This window comes from Typopeltis vanoorti, chromosome 7, assembly GCF_054136105.1.
Source record: "Typopeltis vanoorti isolate ZY-2024b chromosome 7, IOZ_Tvanoo_1.0, whole genome shotgun sequence".
Taxonomy (NCBI): domain Eukaryota; kingdom Metazoa; phylum Arthropoda; class Arachnida; order Uropygi; family Thelyphonidae; genus Typopeltis; species Typopeltis vanoorti.
In genome coordinates, this window is record NC_143555.1 from 74,384,134 (window position 1) to 74,390,133 (window position 6,000).

The window sequence follows — 6,000 nt, forward strand, 5'->3', positions numbered from 1 at the left end:
CATTCAAATATTTTTTATTTATATTTTGATTGTTTCTTTAAAAAAATAATTAACTACGAGTAGTTTCCATCAACTATGAATAGTCAACAGATTTGACTTGTAGACCATTTATTGATTAAAAGTGAATGTGCACCTAAGCTCTTTATGGATGACAGCATCTTCAGTGGAAAATATTTCATACGCACATAAAAAAAAGAAAATAAATGTTTCCAACACCACAGCGTTATCAGTTTTTATCATCCTGCCTCATTTCTGGGTATCCATCCCATGAAGCTTCGAAGAATTATTCCTGTCAATCTTCAAATTCAGTTTTCGCAGTACTTACATGCAGTGCACTAGGAGAGACCTAACTCTCTTCATAATTAATATTTAACAACTATGTAGATTTCAGCCCTGAGTATATATGCATACATACACACACACAAACACACACACACCAATATTTTCATTTTTCTTATCTATTTTAATTCCATTATTTGCTCGTATAACAACAACAACAACTACGCTATGGTTATTTCGTATTTTTGGAAAACAGTTGGCTTGCATCGCCATCTATGAATGAGAAATAAAGTTACGTAACTTTCTATCTTTTCTTTCGTTATATCCGAATCTGATTAGATTCGGATATTATGCATAATCACCAGAGATTATGAATAATCACCTAATATTTTGCAGAATATGATTAATAAAAACGAAAGGCTTGCAATGCATCAGCATTGCCGGTTATTATACATAATTTCTAATTATTACTAATTAATATGATAAATGTAATCCATATAAGCCAGATATGATAAATATAAAATAAATAAATAAATAATAAAGCATCAAATTCAAGATGAACTTATTAATTCGCTCGTATCCAAATAGCGTAAATTATGGAGGCAAAAAATATAATAAGTAACAATTGGATAAAATTTCAATTTATTAATTAAAGCATAGCAAAACTTTTGTTTTTATTTATCATATTCTACAAAATATTGGGTGATGATTCATAATCACTGGCGATTATGCATAATATCCGAATATACTCTGGATTCGGATATAAACAAAAAGGGTAGAAAGTTACTACACGGTAACGTTCTTTCTCATTCACAGATGGCGATAGAAGATGGTGATAAAGAGAGATGGCTCAAAAATTAATTATATATGTCACGCCATCCGGATCCAAAAACGTAAGGAGAAAGAATTAATTGTCGTTGATTGTACAAATGATCTGAGAGGCGAGAAGTACTCTATGGCGGAGGATGTAAAGCAGTTGCTAGACGAAGTAAAAATGAAGAGCGAGAAGGTGAAGATTATATATATATATACTGTATATACATATATATTAGGAAAAAAGAATGGAAAAAAGCAATAGTGATCCCTATCTGTAAGAAAGGTAATAGAGATGACCCTAAAAACTATAGAGGTATCAGTATACTAAATTCCTGTTACAAAATATGTAGTAGAATCTTAAATAACAAACTAATGAAATATTCCGAAAACTTTATTCTAGAAGTACAGAATGGATTTAGAAAAGAACGATCATGTATAGACCCAGCCTTGTGCCTAAAATTAATAATAGAGAAAAGAAGAGAATATAATTTAGAAACACATATTGTATTTATTGACTTTGAAAAAGCATTTGACAAAGTTAAAAGAAACATATAATTTAACATATTAAAAGAAAGACAAATACCAAATAATATCCTAAAAGCTATTACAAGTATATATGAAAATAATCAAATACAAATAAGATTAAATCACGAGCTATCATATAAAAAAGAGATAAACCAAGGGATCCGACAGGGATGTCCCCTCTCAGCAACTCTTTTTAATATTTACTTAAATGAAATAATAATAAAATGGAGTAAAAATTTACATCAAGGAATTAAACTTTCACCTACAGTTAACTTAAACATATGATAATATCAACGGAAAAATCAAAAACTATAGCCTTTAAAGGACAAGATCCAGCAAGAACTAAAATAGTAATAGGTAACAAGATCTTAGAACAGGTGAATTCATTTAACTACCTAGGATGTATGATCACATATGAAAATGAAAAAGATATAAACGTAAAAATTGCAAAATATTTAAAAATAACAGGTGTGATTAACTTTATATATTTAAACCAAACCTAGTTTAAAAACAAACCAGGCTAAAAGTATACAATACATTAGCCCTACCGGTCTTAATGTATGGAAGCGAAATCTGGACAATAAAACAAAAAGACAAACAAAGATTAACAACAGCAGAAATGAGTTTATGAGAAAAAAAAACTGCGAAGTATACCCTATTCGATCACAAAAGAAACGAAGATGTTATGAAAGAATTAAACCAAGAACCAGTAATAGAAAAAATTAAAAAACATAAATATAAATGGATGGAACACGTCCAAAGAATGAAAACAGAAAGATTACCAAAACAAGCCTTAAAGTACCAGCCACTAGGAAAAAGGAAATCAGGACGACCTCTTAAACGATTCAACGATGACTTCTAAGGCCGGAACAGGCCATGCTAAGCCTAAATCCTTGATACGTATGATGATATATATTAGAATAACCAAGTTATTTTATAAACTTGGTTATTTTAACTCCTGATCCCAAGTATGCAAACAATTAAGTTTGCGCCTGAAACAAAGTTCAAGTCTAAAGATGATACAACACCAGGGCAACTCATTGTAAAGGCGGGTAAAGCTCTGATCACTATTCTTAGTATTTTTCCATAATGTAAATCACATCTCACTAGAAGATGTATACTGCAATGCATTATGGGTGGGGTCACTACCCAGACCGGTTTCAACCTTTTTTGAGGTCTCCTCAGTGAGTAGCTAGACCCTAAATACCAAGGTTATAGTAATACGGAGCCTTATCAACTTTACCTATAGAAGTTGCAACAAGGGATGTTTCGAGCGCAAACTTAATTGTTTGCATACTTGGGATTAGGAGTTAAAATAACCAAGTTTATAAAATAACTTGGTTATCCTAATATACAATATCCACAAGTTAAAAAATTTATTACATCTATATCTCCTCCAGAGATTTTTATTAAAAATAAAAACGTCTTGTTGCAACTTCTATAGGTAAAGTTGATAAGGCTCCATATTACTATAACTTTGGTATTTCCAGAAGAGATAATGGACCTGATCAGGGCCAAAAATAAGGCCAGAAAGCGATATCACAATACTAGAGCCCCGCAGGACAAAGCAACCTTAAACACTTTGAACAGACAGGTTCGAGAAGCCCTCCAGATCCACAGGAACTCCAAATGGGAAACCAAACTCAAAGAAATCAACCCAGAAGATGACTCCATGCGGAAGTTTGTAAAATCTCTTCGTACCAAAAGACAACCACTACCTCCTTTAAAGACCAATCTTGGAATTCCACACACAGATGAAGAAAAAGTAGAAGCTAATTGACAATCTGGAAAATTAATGCAGCCCATCTTACGCTAATTTAAATGTCAATCTTATTCACAAAGTTCATCGTAAAGTTAGAAATGCACTAAGTCAGCCTAAGGATGATTCTGAAACCATTACCCTCCACATCACCAACAGAAATAATAAATATCATTTCCCATCTGAAGAATAAAAAGGCCCCCGGCCCTGACGGCATTACCAATAGAATAATAAAGCTACTTCCACGGAAAGCAATAATTCATCTAGTTAATATTACCAATTCCATTTTAAGATTCCAGTACTTTCCCACAGATTGGAAAATCGCGGACATTATACCTCTGAAAAAGCCTGGCAATAACCCACAACTTTCCCAAAGCTACAGGCCCATCAGTCTTCTTTCCTGTCTTGGCAAAGTAACAGAAAAGCTCATCCTATCAAGACTACAATCAGCAATGGACCAACAGAAAATAATCCCAAATGAGCAATTTGGGTTTCGCAAAGCTCACAACACGGTGCAACAAATTCACCAACTAACAGAACATATCACTCATGGTTTTAACTGTCACCTTCACACTGATGCTGTGTTTTTGGATGTTGCCAAGGCCTTTGATAAGATCTGGCATCAAGGCCTTATCTTCAAACTAATTGAAAACAATATCCCAATTAAACTAGTGAAACTCATATATTCATATATCAATGAAAGATACATTCAAGTAAAACTCAACGGAATTGTTTCTTCAAGGCGCAAAATTCTGGCGGGAGTACCTCAAGGTTCTCTTCTGGCCCCAATACTTTTCACAACTTACATGGCAGATATTCCTCTCAATCCAAGAACAACTACTACAGCCCTCTATGCCGACGACACCGCTATTCTAAGTAGATCACTTAGCCCTCGCCTAGCAATCACTAGACTCCAAGGAAGTATCAATGAGCTAGCAAACTGGTTCATCAACTGGAGGATTCAAGTGAAACCCCCTCAAACGCTCAGCCATAATGTTTTCAAGAAGAAAAATCTGCAACAAAGAAGACACCCTGCTCTCTGGTCAAAAGATCCCATGGCAATCAGAGACCAAATATCTTGGGGTATTATTGGATAAGAAACTCCTTTTCAATACACACATCAATCTCATTTGCTCCAAATCTTCCAAAGTCATAGCTCAGCTCTACCCATTGATCAACCGTAAGAGCAAATTGAACCTACATAATAAATTGCTTCTTTACCGGATGGTAATACGTCCAGTCATTACCTATGCCTCACCAGCATGGAGCCACACTTCAAGATCAAACATTTCAAAATTACAGAGAATCCAAAATAAATGCCTTAGGATGATCCTGGATGCACCGTGGTTCGCCAGAAATTCACAGATTCACTGAGAAACCGGCACTCCATACATCTCTTCCCTTCTTCGTGATCTTGCAGAAAAATTCTTCGTGAAGTCAAGTTCACATTCAAACCCACTAATAGTACAGGCTGTCAATTACAACGAGACTGATTACTACAAACACAAAAAGCCGAAGGCTATTCTTCTCTCAACCGATCATAGCTAACACAACTGCCCTCAGAGGGCGAGCTTATTGCTCACAAATCTCTCACTCCCAAACAACTCTCATTACAGATAAAGGGGAATATGAAAAGCACTACTGATTCACCCATCCTGTCAGTAATGTTATTGGTGTTATTGGTAACCTTGGTATTTAGGGTCTAGCTACTCACTGAGGAGACCTCCAAAGAAGGTTGAAACCGGTCTGGGTAATATTGGGGATATTGTATATTAGGATAACTTGGTTATCCTAATATACAATATCCTCAAGTTAAAAAATTTATTACATCTATATCTCCTCCAGAGATTTTTATTAAAAATAAAAACACCTTGTTCCAACTTCTATAGGTAAAGTTGATAAGGCTATTACAATAACTCCGTATTACAATAACATTGATATTTAGGGTCTAGCTACTCACTTAGGAGACCTCAAAAAAGGTTGAAACCGGTCTGGGTAGTTACCCCACTCATAATGCATTGCAGTATACATCTTCTAGTAAGATGTGCTTTACATTATCGGAAAATACTAAGAATAGTGATCAGAACTTTACCCGCCTTTACAATGAGTTGCCCTGGTGTTGTATCATCCTTAGACTTGAACTTTGTTTCAGGCGCACACTTAATTGTTTGCATACTTGGGATTAGGAGTTAAAATAGCCAAGTTTATATAAAATAACTTGGTTATCCTAATATACAATATCCCCAAGTTAAAAAATTTATTATATATATATATATATATATATATATATATATATATATATATATAATAAAAATATATATAAAAAAAATCAGCTAACGCCTTTTTATTCCCGTATACGGGGAGTAGGCGAGGCCATTTAGCCCTATCTAACTTTTGGAGACTGAGTGGGCAGTTCAATCTCCACTGGTACCAATCAGAGATAGATGGCCCAAGGCTATCACTAATTAAGCAGTAAACAGTACATATACAGTATATATATATATATATATATTTTTTTTTTTTTAATTTTATGAGCCTGTGTAGCTCAGTGGATGAGCTTGAAAAAGCAGAAGACTTCCAGGAAATAACCTCAGGTACTGCATTTGAGGCAGATAATCGGG